The sequence below is a fragment of the Mytilus edulis genome, chromosome 3 (genome assembly GCF_963676685.1).
Source record: "Mytilus edulis chromosome 3, xbMytEdul2.2, whole genome shotgun sequence".
Classification (NCBI taxonomy): domain Eukaryota; kingdom Metazoa; phylum Mollusca; class Bivalvia; order Mytilida; family Mytilidae; genus Mytilus; species Mytilus edulis.
In genome coordinates, this window is record NC_092346.1 from 85,354,571 (window position 1) to 85,371,118 (window position 16,548).

The window sequence follows — 16,548 nt, forward strand, 5'->3', positions numbered from 1 at the left end:
TTCTGCATGTCAAGAAAAGAAAGATGCACTCGTGCATTAATATTTTTAAAATGAGTTAACTCTGTTTTAATAAAAAAAATCTATTTCTGAAGCAGTGGATATAGCTTACTTTTGATTAGACGAAAGGTTTATATTTTGTACACAAAGTATGGTGGGTAAGGAAATTATTTATTTTCTATTTAAAAAAAAAAATCAAAATATCCGTGTTATACAGACGTGAAATCTTGGTCAACCTATTATGAGTAAAAGTATTACCGTAGACCCCCAGCTTCCCATTGCACCTAGTGGCGAAAAAAATATTGCCGTAGAACATTTTTATTAACATTTCCGTAAGGGTGGGGTAGGGTGTCCGACCCCAACTTTGGACCAAATAAAAAAAAAACCGAAGCCGAACCACACCCTGGATTTTTTTCTCAAGTAGACCTTGGGCATTCAGCTTCCCATTGCACCTAGTGGCGAAAAAAGTATTGCCGTAGAATATTTTTTATTAACCTTTCCGTAAGGATGGGGTACGGTGTCCGACCCTAACTTTGGATCAAATTAAAAAAAAACTAAGCCGAACCACACCCTGGATTTTTTCTCAAGTAGACCTTAGCTATTCAGCTTCCCATTGCACCTAGTGGCGAAAAAAGTATTGCCGTAGAACATGTTTTATTAACCTTTCCGTAAGGGTGGGGTAGGGTGTCCGACCCCAACTTTGGACCAAATTAAAAAAAAAACCGAAGCCGAACCACACCCTTGATTTTTTCTCAAGTAGACCTTGGGCATTCAGCTTCCCATTGCACCTAGTTGCGAAAAAAGTATTGCCGTAGAATATTTTTTATTAACCTTTCCAAAGTTGGGGTCGGACACCCTACCCCACCCTTACGGAAAGGTTAATAAAAAATGTCAAACTAACTGTCGGAGTGCTTCGCCGAACTATTCGGACCCTTCCCGACCCGTAGGAATCCGTAAGAAACGACTGCGTTCAGACAATGATAGGACATTCCAGATAATTTAGGGTAGTAATCCCGACTTTTTCACTTTTCGTTTCGTATCGCTGTCTGATCTCAAACGGGAGCAATAATCGGCAATGTGTAAATACAAAAACATATACAAGCGCCATTCTATTAAGAATTATGAGAGACAAATATTAAAGGATCAATTATATACAATATTTCACACAATTTTAAGACTATATATATCTTAGATTTGAAATACATCATCAGCTATATACAAATAAAAAAAAATTCTTCTTCATAAACTATTAAAGCAGGTTTTAGTAATTACCTGACATAGTTATTTCTGAATAAAAATATAAACTTTTCGTCAATTATAGACAAACAAATTGATAAACTCCTCAAATCTTAAGGATATTCGGTCTGTTAAATTATAACAAGGTTTTTCTAAGACACTGTTATGAATTGATAAAGCAGATAATATGAAAGTTATGTGTCCTTTGTTTTGAGATATAAGCAATTGAAAATTTGGCGGGAAATGGTTCTCTCTAGATTTTCATTCATTTAGCATCAGCACCTATTTTATTTCAAACCGCACTATAAAAAAAAGTTACAATGATTTTATAAGAATTTCCAACATTTCTGTTTAACTTATTTGTAATTAATTACGAAAAGAAAATAGAGCTTAGCGGACAAAATAGGGACAAAATAGGGCTTAGCGGACAAAATGTTGAAATACACTACATGGATAAAACTAGAGGATTTCGAATATCTGACAAAAAAGTCAAAACACAAGAAAAGCGAACATCATTAAGTCAAATTTTTGTACATAATGCATGCTTTTATTTTTGTTTATTGTATGCATACGTTTTTTGTAATTTATATACCAATGTGCCTCTCTAATAATGTGCATTTCTGATACCATATATTGTCGTATAGAACTGCTGCCTCCCTGTGCTAAAAACTATCTGTATTAGTTTTTTTTGTTAGATGATAACCATACAGGCTTTGGAACAAGGAAAATTTACGTTCATTTGGTCTTAAAATACTATTCTGATTCTAACCGCGGATTTAGATTGAGGACTGATAAAGCAAGCTAATATATTAATTTACATGACCAATAATCGTTCGATATCTCAATGCAAATATGGACACTTATCTTATCAAATTAAGTCTGACTGATAAAAATATAAACAAATTCACACATGTATCATCGAATGAGGTCAGTACTTCCGACATACATATAGAAAGGAAGAAAACAATTGAAATGTTACTTTAAGAGGTAAGAAAGCTTTATTTTTTGTTTTTAACATGACCATTTGGTAGCACATTACACACATTAGTGTGAGTTTGGAGTTCTTTGTCTAAACTGGAAAGTAAGTTGATCACTTTTGCACTAATTAGGCTAGCACATCTCTATAGCCCATCGAACGTCTATAAAACATTTCGAACACCTCTTTAACCAACTGAACGCCTCTATAACCAATCGGAAGTCTAAGTAAGTAACCCACCGAACGTCTTTGATATACCCAGTGAACGTCTCTATGAACCATTGATCGTCTTTTAAAAGAACCCATTTAGAACGTCCCTATACCCACATAAACTACCGAACGTCTTTATTACAACTGGATCGTATGTAACCCACAGAACGTCTGTTTTAACCCACCAATCAGTAGTTGTAAATTTAAGTTAGATTTAAGGACTTTTTGAAAATGACCTAAGCCGTGTCACAGGAATTGAGGGAATTTAAAGTGGGTTCTACCTCTTAAGGCTTAAACTAGTATATGGTAATATAAATGATTTACAAACGTTCATAGGGATAACAATATGGAAAACAACATGATTCTTAGGTTCCTATAGTAACAAGCTATAAGGACTTCTACAAAAGTAATCTTAACAGTAATAAAAAAAAAAAAAAAAAAAAAAAACGCACAATAATTTCTTGCGAGTAAAAATTTACATTTGAATTACCCTTTTTAAATGTGATAAAAGTATTAAGTTAGAATTTTTACAAAATTTCTGGGGTATAACATTCTGTGAAAGTGAAAATTTTCTTTTTTACCCAACCCTAATTTTAATCGCAAGTTGTGGAACTTGATTAAAGTCGCTCGTATCTTTTAACCCGTTAACAACGAATATGACTTTGATATTCAACATCAATTTAAGGTTTATTCATCCCGGACTTTTGATTTGGTGACTTTTTTTGGGTGACAACCACATTTGTGGCATGTAAACGAACGTCTTCTGTAAATTGTTGATTATATTCTAGGTTACGCTTAAAACATTTTAGAGGCTTTTTTTCAAATTTTCATCAAAAACAAAAAATCATGAAAGTTTTAAGTGTCAAAAGAAGTAGTACGTTATTTAAGTCGCTGAGAATATATTGAATATTTGTCTCACTACGTTTTAATTCGTTATCTTTATGTGTGTAAACACATGGCTTGTATAATAACTTTTTTCTTGAATGAAAGAAATTTTTGAGAAGTTGATACACAAAAGAAAAAGTGTCCATTTTACATATTTTCTAATCAAAACGGAATGTATTGTATAAATTAACTAAACAAATGTCAAATTTACGAAAGAAAAAAACCCCAAGACATCAACTCGTTTATGTCTGGCAAAAAAGATGAATGATAACGGAAATAATTAATACGTGTAGTTGATAACGGAAAATAATTAATACGTGTAGTTGATAACGGAAAATAATTAATACGTGTAGTTGATAACAGAAAAAAATAAAAGAACAGATGTTCAGAGCTCAAGTACCCTTTTCTCATGCACAACCAACCTAAGGCTTGTGTAAGCAATGGTGTCAAATATGTGATGGAAAACCTTCGCAACTACAATTTATTTTTTTCATGATTCCTGATATTATTTGTTTAATCAGTTTATCACCAGGAAGGTTCAAGCCATAGTAAATTTTAAAATTGTTATCACTATTTCCGGATTTTTCATAAGACCTGTTATGATAACACAACTTGTTGTATCCGTCACTTCAATATTGTGTACAAATCTGGAAAATTCCTGTAGGATGGAGTCCACAGCTGGTTGTTTTCCTTTTTTTTTTTTCTTTTTACATCTGTTACAAAATAGATCAATATTTTTTTCCTCATCTTTACAAAAAATACAAACGAAAAACTTCAAAAGAGAAACTACCAACCTGATTTATTTACAAAACAATAAAAATTAAATGATATATAGCACCAAACAACAACAAGTGAATTGCAGGCTCCTGAATCGGGACTAACACGTACAGAATGTGGCAGGGTTAAGACTGCCTGAGGACGCAAAACCCTTCTCCTGTCCTGGAACAGTGGTGTAACTGTACAACATAAGAACATTCTATAAAATATCTAGTTAAAAGGATTTAACTCATCAGATCTATACAAAATAGAAGAAAAAAAAACTAACAAAAACACAATAGACAGAAAGCACAGATCTAGGAGTACTCATAGTTACTGTAAGCCAGTTCAAAGCAAATAACAACTAATAAAACATTCATGTATTGAAGAATTGAACTATCAATCAGTACACATCCAACATTTAATAGATTTAGTTTAAAGACGTCATTGATCAGTCAAATCTATTAATAGCAAAATCAAATGAGTTACTTTGTTCAACATTTATTCTCTATTAGAAGCTTGAACTTTTCTATGGCGATTGAGTAATGGCATTAGAGTTCATGCGGAAGGATACAGTTAATTATGAATAACTGGCTAGCACTTGATTTAAATATTTTGATGAAGTGTAATCTTGTTTTATATTGCAACACATTTTTCTTTCTTTTTTGTGTGTATTTTTTATCAGAATTAATTGTTACTTTGCAACCCATCTCAATCTTGCCTTTCTTTTATACACCCATCCATGATTGTTGTCTTTTTTATGTTAAACTTTTTGTATCTGATTTTATAACATAACAAAAATAAGATGTGGTATAATGCGTTTTTTATATTACATGTAGCTGGACATATTTTTCCAGTTGTAGATCATACATTTGTATTAATTCTGACTATATGTTATATATAATATTATTAATGTTTATAATATCGCTGGACCATGGATTTTGGTTTATGAGAATAAAGATATATAAGTATGATTGTCAATGAGACAACTCTTCACAAGACAGCAAATTACACATAAATAAACAACTACAGGTCACTGTACAGGCTACAACAATGAGCAAAGCATATACCGCACAAGCTTATTTCTAAAATATTTTTATCTAATCTTCTAATTAATTCCCTCACGCAAATTGTCATCAAAAGAATTTGCCTGCTCCTTATGGGACGTTTTGGTCATAATTGTATGACTCTTCGTGTTTTTAGTTCGAGCATTCCTTGTAACATAAAATCAATTCGGTCGTATTATTTTTTTTATATGTAATTTTTATTTACTTGATATAAGAGTCAAAATTATTTGTGTCTTTTAATTTATTTTAAAATAGTCTCATTATGGGACCTTCTGGAATAAACTTATCCCTATCTTTGTACTTATATGTACTAACAATTTAAAAACATTCGGTTTATCGTGTCTACACATAGTGATTTGTTCAAGCGAAAGGTGATTTATAATTTTACACATTTGACGCATGCATTTTGTATCTATTAACATTAACCATTCATGAAATATGGGTTTATTTCTATTTGAAGTGAGCATATAGATAAATAAATATAATATAAATAAGCTTTATTTAGAGTCGGCAAGGTATATAAACATAGACAAACATAAGCTCTAATGAGCTTTTAACCGACATATGAGACATTTTAACAATACAACATTTATAACAATACAACACATAATATAGTACACATGCAATAAATATCACAGCACAAAAATGAAGCACTAAATGCAGAATATAAACATAAGCTAGGTATTAAAGCTAAAAGCATATAAGTGTAAACTAGGCATAAAAGCTGGCAAAAATGCATAGCATAAAATTTGAAAAAAAAGGGGTATGATCTAGATGGTAAATAAATTTGCATAATATATAAACTAAAAGTCTGCACAAACTGTGCACTTACAGTCATTTCCATTCCATGACTTTAAAATATTTTTGAACTGACTAAAATTAGCATTTTTTCTAAAATCATCAGGTAGATCATTCCATAAAACAGCAGCTGTGTATTTAAAAGAGTTCTTACCATAGGTTGATGTTCGGACCCTAGGTATATCTACAATATTAGAATATCTAAAATTATATTTACAGTCTTTCAATACAACTAAATCATGTAAGCATGGTGGTGACAATTTATATAAAATTTTAAAACACTCAATAACCATGTTACGCATACGTCTTATTTTCAGTGATGGAACATTTGCTCGTAACAGTAGTTCATCATATGAACTAACATAGTCTTCATATATAAATCGTAAAGCCCTTTCCTGATTTTTTTTTCCAATTTGGTGGTGTTATTTTTGTTGCAAAAATGCCATGCCAAAGGACAAAAATTAAAATTAGATAAAATAAATGTATGGAAAATGGTCAATTTATTCAATTTAGTAAGGTAGCAGCCAATGCGCTTTAAAACATTCAGTTGTTGGGATGCTTTACGACAAATATTTTTAATGTGGTGATTAAAATTAAGTTGATAGTCAATATCAATACCCAAAAGTTTGACAATCTCATCACAGGATATTTTTGCTGACTGTATATTAAAAACAGGCTTTTTTTGCAAACGTTTTATTTCCAACTGCAATGGCTTGGAATTTGTCAGGATTTGCCTGTATACAAGTAAATCTGAACCAGTCAATTAAAATAGCACTTTCTCTTTCGAGTGTACATAATGAATTATCAAAATCATTGTCAGCATAAGACAGAGTATTGTCATCGGCATAATTATACAGGGGACCATGTTCAATAAAATAGAATATGTCATTTATAAAAATATTAAATAATAGGGGCCCCAGGATTGAGCCTTGGGGTACCCCTTTCTGGATGTCAGACCAACTGCTGAGTACTCCCTGAAGTTTGATTTGTTGCCTACGATCTGTAAGATAATTTTGAAGTAATTTCACTGATTTAGAAGAAAGACCGTAGGCAGATAATTTACTTAAAAGAATATCATGAGGTAAACAGTCAAAAGCTTTCGAAAGATCCATAAGAATAGCTGCCACATACATATTATTATCCAAAGCTGTTTTCCAATCTTCAAGGAGTCTCAGCAAAGTTGTCTGACATCCATGACCTTTTCTGAATGCACATAAAAAAGCATGAAATATATTCTCAAAAAAATCAGTCAACTGGTCAGACATAACCATTTCATAGACTTTTGAAATTGTTGGTAAAATGCTCAACGGTCTATAGTTCTTTTTATCCAGTGGATCATTCTTTTTGTGTAATGGTACAACCTGAGCTTCTTTGAGTCTGTTGGGAAACTCACTGGATTCTAGGTGTTATTTATTAATGTTGTTATGTGTTTGTTGAGCAACATTAACCAAAAAAGTATTAAAGTTGTCTCAAACATCTTTAGTGTCGTTTAAAATTTTATTTTCATCCACAAGTACAATTTTTTGTTGGCTGCAGGTAGACTTTTTAGATAAAAATGGTTTTACTGTGCTATAAAAGTGTTTTGATTTTTGTCCTCCAGCACATCTTTCTTGAAAATAAATGTTCACTGATTTTCATTTGAATTTTGTGACCATATTTCTTTGTTTTCTATATGCTTCTCAAGTTTTGCTTGTTTTGTATTTTCAAAATTTTGTTCTCAGCATTTGTTTGTGTACATCTACAAGTGATGGTTCATACCCTTTCATATAGCATGTAGGTTTTTTCACTATATTTGACAGATCAAAAATGTCACATATATAATCTCCAACATTTGTGATTTGCTTTTGACCATAAAATCATAGTTAAGATCACCAATAACCATAAAATTTTCTATAAATTTGGGACCTTTTTCTTATAGTATATTTATGGAGTCATAAAAAATATTATTCGCCATTGATGGTGGACGATAAATAGCATAAATTAACCATTTAGTTTTATCAAGAGTAATCTCATATACAATGTTTTCAAGAGTCTTACATTCAATGTCAAGTCTTCTTCTGGCTGGTGTGTCAGCTCGCATAAAAGTAGCTATACCCCCTCCATGGTCAGTACGGTCTCTTCGCTGTAGTTTATACCCATCGACTCCAAATAAGGAGTCTTTAAAAGAAGACTCTAATTTGGTCTCAGAAATAATTAGACAGTCAACAATTTTATCAAGTAGAATTGGTTTAAGTTCATCAAATTTGTACCGCATACTGTTAATGTTTAAATGGCATATATGAAAGTTGTTTATATATGCTTTTTCCTAGCTTCTCTAAGTTCAATGAAGATGTCAGACCCTGAACTTTCTGTAGATGACGATTAGTTGCTAGTGTTCATACATGTAGAGTTTTGTAAGGAAATATCAAAAAATGAATTGGTAAACTTAAATGAATTACAGTCATTGCATAACCACGGTTACTCAGAATTACATAGATCATTGTAACGGGTAGGTGAAATATTGGCATATTTAATGTGCCACTAGAAGTTGCAAGCCTCACATAATACTGCACAGTGGTTTTTCACAACTGCTTTATAGCAGTGACCACATGGATGTTTAGCTGGTCCTGGGTTGAGTGAAATATCACCACTTATGACAAGAAGTATAATTAGTCTGTGATAAAGTTTATAGTTCATAGTAGAGTAAACATTTGATTTTAATTAAATAGGCAATTGAAACATTTTGATCCCATGGACCATTCGAAATTTAAGGATTATCTCAACAATGCACATATAAATCAATTTTATGTAAATAGATATGAATACAAATTAAACAAACAAAGTTAGCACGGTCACACGAATCACAGTCTCTTACTTAATGATAAAAGAAAGACGGAACACACAACAACAGAGTAAACTTAACTAGTTATAATCAATTAAATAATTGGTGTTCTCCTAGTCAGCTTCAAGTAATACACATGGTAGTGGTTAGTTTTTCCCCCGCCTGCAGAAAAATACAAAATTTAGTGGTTCGTTTCCCCCTCATGCTGAGAAATACAAAATATTGTTGATTGTCCCGGCCCCTTCTGCAAAGAAATGCAAAATTTAGTGGTTATTTTCCCCTTGTCATTTGTATAATACAAAATTACAAAATTTAGTGATTAATCTCCTCCCCTCCCCCTTCCTTGTCTGTTGAGTGATACAAAGAGGTGATGCCAGTTTCCCTTGTAATTATATAACTCGCAGAGTACAAATATTTTAACCTTCTTAATATAAATAGCACTTGCAATTAATTAAAATGGTATTCACAGTGCAGAAGGCTGACGGAATTGTTATTATTTCATTTTGAGTATATATAAGGTATAACATTTTTTTTAACCATTTCTTTGGTTTTAAGAACAAATTGTTGAAAGTGGTTGTGTTTTACGTTTTTGTTTGATTTCGATTTTTTTTTATCGTATGAAATGTATATATTTCATTACATACTGGTGTAAATTTCTTGAAGTTTTCTTCTTATTCAAATACTGTTTTATCAATGTTAGGCTTTGCATGCTGTAATACTGGGGAGAGATGCATCGTTTCGGGAATACGAAGGAAAATTCTTCAATTGGGATTAAATAATTATTTACTGTAAAACAAAGAAAAAAAAGATTGGTTATAGCAATACAGATTCAAGGCAAACATAAAAAACCCATCAGCAATTATAATACATAATTGAGAATGGAAATGCGGTACATGTCAAAGAGACAAACCCAGCCAAAGAGCAGACAATAGCCGAAGGCCCCCAATGGGTCTTTAACGCAGCTAGTAAATTTAAAAACAGTTATTAGGTTCCTTTCCTCAGTTCTGATGACTCTTCAATTTATAGAAACAACTGCTGATATATCATTGACTGTTGATGGATTTAGTCTAATGTCGAGTTTAGTGCATTGAAATGAACATGTTTTTTTCGATATAATATTTTGAAAAGGTTTCTCTACTACTTTTATTAATTTTACAGTTAACGAAAAACGGAATTCATCATCGATGTTAATATTTTGCATTTTCTTTTGTTTCTTGGTATTTTTTTAATCCTCAGGTTTCTGTAAAAAGACTATGATCGCTTATTATTAACATTTTTCTGGTTTCTTTGTCTGGGTCAGATAGGTTGTATTCCTTTTGGTTATTCATAGATATATTATATTTTCACTAAATAGGTATATCATGGTTTTTGTAAAAGTCGAATATTTGAGTTCATTTATTCATAATAAATCCATAAATCCGGCTTCATCCAGTTTATGTTGGGCAGTCAGCAAATATAATATATTAAAGTTATATATCAGATATTATTGAAAATAAATGAGATTTATAGCCGAGATACGTGTCATTGAGACTACATCAAAAGAAGTGAAGTACAATAAATGCATTCGCAAATCTCTTAGTACCATTTACAAAGAAATATATCAAAATGACCCTACCTACCCTTGTATTTCAAATATTATATCAAAATGTCAACGTACGACTTGTTCCGCCTAAAGCTAGGTTCACACTGCCGATCAGATCAACTCGATCAAGCCCGATCAAGACAAATTACGTGATCGGGAGACTGGTCTGACTCAATCGACAAGGATGGTCGGGATAGTCTACCCTACTCGTCATCGATCTGACTATCTACCCGAGAGTTTTTGACATGTCAAAAACAATCGAGTAAGGACCGAGAAGCAAGTCACTCGAGAAGAGATCGAGAATTCGTCGAGTAGCGGTCGAATTGATCAGGAAAGTATCGTGTAGAGATCGAGTTTGGTCGGAATACAACAAAATTACCGATCAGTACTCGATCATTTCGACCTTTGCTCGACTAATGTCCGATCATTTCCAGATTAACTCGACCAATGTCAGATCGCTTCCAGATCACTGTGAATTCTATATTTATTTTACCCCAGACCAACTCGACCAATACCCGATCCCTTCGCGACCACATTCGACCACTCTTCGATATCTACTCGCCCATACACGAGAACACATGACTGCTACACGATTCTCTAAAAGTGTGTGCAGATCTGATTAACTCTCATAACTCTGCGTCCGCAAAAATATATTGGCAACATCATATTTAACTGTACAAAACATCCTCTATGTACAGTACGTGTCTTTACTTTTGCAAGGGGAGGTAATATTTTAAAAGAGAGGCAAAAGACACCAAAGGAACAATCAAACTCAAAGGTCGAAAACAAAGCGATACAGCCAAAGCAAAAAACGAAAACCGACGAGAAGACAAACAGCAGTCCACATAACATAGAAAACTAGAAACTTAGCAACACATAACCCAACAATAACCTGGGATGAACTCAGGTGCTCCGGAAGGGAAGAATATCCTGCAATTTTGGCACCGGCGGATTTTTCAAATGTGAAAGTAATTGTGCAATAACATTCATTATTAGACTGCTGAAGACTAAGTTATCCTTCGAAGTTGGTTTATAAGAACAACGATCAAGATTATATTTACCTGTTTCTGTTTTGTCTGTCCGTATTTTTCGTTTGTCCAGAAATGTTTGTACTAGTATAAAAAAAAAAAGAAGATGTAGTAAAATGCCAATGAGACAGCTCTTCACAGAACACCAAATGACATAGAAATGATTAATAACAACTATAGGTCAAATTACTGTCAATTTTTTTTTCATTCGAACCTTTTTTACGTAATTTCACACAAAAAGGAGACGAAAGACAATTTTTTTTTTTATTTGGAGCGAATTTCGTTCTTACACTAGCGATACAAACAGTTCAGTGTGCACACGTTTTGATCATTTGTTTCTAACATACTTTTGCAAAGTTTGCATAACCTTTGACAAACTATACACTCGCTGCTAATGCGTCTTCTGTTTGTCGTTTGTCGTTTTGTTAGTTCAAACGATGCATTTCTTTTTAACTTGAACATTAAATCAATTATCTAAACGTGATCTTGCTCGTCATAACTCAAAATATTGTCTAAAATTACTCAAATTTAGGTATTTTCCTCCTTTCTTTCATAAAATAACAGCTTTGAAAGAAAGGAGGGTAATACCTAAATTTCAGTAATTTTAGACAATATTTTGAGTTATGGAAAGCAAGAACATAACTCTTTTTTTTAAAGGCTTTACCATCACTATCTTCATACATTCATCTGATTCAGATGAAAAACTTCCAATAAAATTAAATATGCATTGAGAAGCGATGTCCTCTGTGTCAATAACATCTTCTACGGAGGCTATTTCCCCGCGTAATAAGTTGAAATAACAACAAAATGTGCATGCGTTTTTGACAGTTCAAACAGGGTCAACAAACTCTGATTAAAAGATGCATTGGTTTCTACTACTGTAACGTTAAACAAACTATAACAAATGGCACACAACGTTTACTAAACTTTGGTTAGAAAGAAATGCACTCTTGATCTCTTGATAGATATATGTAAAGTTGTAAACAGTTTCAGAAAAGGTATCACTCCAGATTGAAATTCTACTTTGGGTCAAATTTTGGGGAAATATGTGACATCTTTGTCCTCTTTTTGCAATATTTTTAAGCAATTACATGCAGGTTGTTGCCATACAGCAAAAAGAAAATAAGTATCTTTAACCATTCAACTACTGGATATCAAATTTATGAAAAAAACACCTGATTACATACTTACAATGTATGCACATATATTACACAAACAGTATGCTTTATTTGTAAGAAAGCAACGAAAAGGGGACGGTAAAGTTTATGTATATTGCTATCTAACATAAGTACTAATCCAGTGACAAATCTCATTTTGTGGTGTCATTCCCAAAAAAGAGCAATACAACTAGCATTACATATCAGTGTCCACTATGAGGAAGTTTTTATAAGCATTGGGTTCCTCTTTGTTAAGTTAGTGCAAGTCTCTCATACTGCCCACATGTGGTCGGCGTGTCAGCCACTGCCTCTCGGCGCCCGTTGCTGTCTACACCTGCTTGTTCGTCTTCTTTTCAGTCTCCAAGCTCCGTTACAGCTATTTCCCTGTCTCTCTGAGCTCTTACCACCTTACCCACAAATCCAATTGCTTTATTTCTATATAGATATTTTAAATGTTTGATTTTATTCGGACCTTCTACTGAATATAACCAAATATACGGAAAATGTGTCCATGGGACACTGATAATACCCCAGCTAGCATATATAACATTATAAAGGGTCATTATTCAAGAACGGCCACCCAAATTCGCATTTGAACTGTGTTTTATGGAAATAAGCATTGTGTATACGGCGTTTCATAAAATTAGGTTGAGGCAAAATAAAATTAGAGAACGGAAACTAATATTGTTGGGACGTACGCACATACATACGGACGGACAAGGGTAACACGTAATGCCCACTCCGAAGCGGCGGGGAATAAAAGTTTCGGACGTTTTTATACTAAAATTGTGCATACTAGACCAATTCCCGATTATCCCTACGACCCATATACGATCATGTCGATCTGGTATGGTCGAGATCAGACTGAGATCGTGAAAAAATTGTTTTGGTCTAGCTAGTCGAGTAAAGATCGTGTAAAGATCGTGAATTGATCGAAATTATCAAATAAGTATTCATTTTGTTGTCGGGATGGAGTCCTGATGGGGTCGTGAATTGTCGAGTTATGGTCGTGTACAGTCGGATGGCGGTCGGGTAGATGTCGTAAACAAGCCCGATCAAGAATTTGGTTGAGCTTGGTCGTGGAAATTTGGACAATCAGGTTCATCGAGTTGATCTGATCGGCAGTGTGAACCTAGCTTAACAGAAGTTTCCCAGGAAAATTTGTCATACAAAATGCCATAAAACCTGTCCTTTAGGAACATATATCAAATTCATTTATTTCGTAGGGAAAAAAATTGTAATATTTGTTCCAGTGAAAAATATTGAAGAATATTTCTTCCATTTGAAAGTTGAATTATGAAGACCTTCTGTTGCATGACAAAGATATGTAGACAATATGATTTAACAGTAAAAATATACAATTTAGTGAGCAATTTTTGTACATGAAACGATCAATCACATTTTAAGGGAGACGGATTTATATAAGTTTTTCTTGTTTCCGAATCCCTGTATTTATATTGTATAATTATATTTCGTGCACTTTTTGAAAATAAAATATTGTTTAAACTAATCACATTTTATGATTTTATTACTATAGAAATATTTTATAAAGAAAACAGTACATTAAGAATGCAAGAGGCATCGTGATCCAGGAATAGTCATAGTACCACAAGAGCTCGTTCAATTTAACCTAGGCCACAAAAGTATTAAGTCAGTGTCCAGCTGACTACTTAAAGTATGTTCGCTTTCTTGTGGGCTCCAAAAAAATAAACAAGCTTTGTTATTAATGGAGAGTTCGATGCAACGTGGCATGCTTCAAAATAAATATACTAGCTTTGATATCAATGTAGAATTCGTTGTACCGTGGTAGGCTCCGAAATAAATATACTAGCTTTGATATCAATGCAGAATTCGTTGTACCGTGGTAGGATCCGAAATAAATATACAAGCTTTGATATCAAAGCAGAATTCGTTGTACCGTGGTAGGCTCCGAAATAAATATACTAGCATAACTTCTATAATGGAAACTTTGATACACTGTGGCAGGCTCCGAAATAAATATACGCACAGATAGGGAAAACAAGAACACTGTCGACAAGAATTAAACAATAGATTTTACCTACGTTACCCAATTTTCACCTTTACTAGTAACAAAGCTTGTATACTAATTTCGGAGCCTACACGGTATATCAAAGTCTCCATTAATAGCCAAGCTTGTATATTTATTTCGGAGCCTACACGGTATATCAAAGTCTCCATTAATAGCCAAGCTTGTATATTTATTTCGGAGCCTACACGGTATATCAAAGTCTCCATTAATAGCCAAGCTTGTATATTTATTTCGGAGCCTACACGGTATATCAAAGTCTCCATTAATAGCCAAGCTTGTATATTTATTTCGGAGCCTACACGGTATATCAAAGTCTCCATTAATAGCCAAGCTTGTATATTTATTTCGGAGCCCAAAACGATGTATCGAAGTCTCCATTGTATAGTAGTTGAACTTGTATACATTGTATTTATGTCGGAGCCCACCATGGTACATCGAATATTTATTTCGGAGCCTACCACGTTAGATCGAATTCTGCATTAATAACCAAGCTTATATATTTATTTCGGAGCCTGCCACAGTGTAAGCTTGGTTATTAATGCAGAATTCGATCTAACGTGGTAGGCTCCGAAATAAATATTCGATGTAACATGGTGGGCTCCGACATAAATACAATGTATACAAGTTCAACTACTATACAATGGAGACTTCGATATATCGTTTTAGGCTCCGAAATAAATATACAAGCTTGGCTATTAATGGAGACTTTGATATACCGTGTTGGCTCCGAAATTAATATACAAGCTTGGCTATTAATGGAGACTTTGATATACCGTGTAGGCTACGAAATTAGTATACAAGCTTTGTTACTAGTAAAGGTGAAAATTGGGTAACGTAGGTAAAATCTATTGTTTAATTCTTGTCGACAGTGTTCTTGTTTTCCCTATCTGTGCGGTTTGGCACCCACTAAGAGCAGTATTGATATTTGCAAAAATGACTACATTAAAAAAAAAAGCCACACACGCAGTATTCCTAAGTTTCTGATATATGACTAATATGGTATATTTGGTGAGAGGTTTTTTGTCCACCTTGTTTAGGCATCACTGTGACTTTGAGATGAAGAACGTCTATAAAAGTGCTGTTTCCTTTCCTTTTTTGTGCATGTGCATGTCATGAATGGATACCCCATATCCTTCGTTTTCTATTATTTTAAAAAGAAACATTAGGAATATTTAACACGTGATCCTTGCGTATGCTACATTCAATTTTTAACTATCTATTATAAAGATTCCAATAAGTTATTACACGTCAAACAAACTTTGTAACTGCTTTTATTTTTCATGAATCATTAGTAAGTTTTTGACGTTTTCTTATCTAAAAATTTGCATAGGAACTCTCTACTGGTAGTTCCTACCTACCGATTGGGTAATAAATCAAAATATACCACAATGTGTAACGATAGAAATGATGCATAGTTTTTGGAACACATAAAAAAGAAACACCGGTGAAATATAAAATGAACATTACTCGAGAAAGAGGAACGTAGAAAGGCTGGACAAAGACTAAGAAACTTTCATAGATATAGGAAGATGTGGTATGAGTGCCAATGAGACAACTCTCCATCCAAGAAATAATTTATAAAAGTAAACCATTATAGGTCAAGTTACGGCCTTCAACATGGAACCTTGGCTCACACCGAACAGCAAGCTATAAAGGGCCCCAAAAATTACTAGTGTAAAATCATTCAAAGGGAAAACCAACGGTCTAATCTACATAAAAACGATGAGTAAAAAAAAAAATGCAAACAATCAACTGTGAATTTTTATTGATTTTCCAATATTGTTTTATAATTTGAGTACAATCTACTATCGTCTGTATTTACTTAATATCGAAATTAATGTGTTTCCAAGTGAGAGGCACATTTGATTTTGTAATCATTAACTACATCTTGGATATAACCATGATAACGTTCGTATAATATATGTATGTGGGGATCAATTTTACGACCACGTCCCATAGAAAGGTTTAGAAAGAGAGAGTGTGAG

General features: G+C 33.1%; 1 protein-coding gene across 3 annotated transcripts in view; it reads left to right on the forward strand.

Moving 5' to 3' along the window:
* The first annotated feature begins 1,889 nt into the window (after positions 1 to 1,889).
* Positions 1,890 to 16,548, forward strand: part of LOC139517662 (uncharacterized) — a 41,486-nt gene continuing 26,827 nt past the window's right edge. For 2 of the 3 annotated variants that reach the window (XR_011663182.1, XM_071308940.1), the window contains exon 1: positions 1,890 to 2,220. The gene's annotated coding sequence lies outside the window, so the exon portion shown is untranslated. The other variant, XM_071308941.1, reaches the window with a different exon arrangement.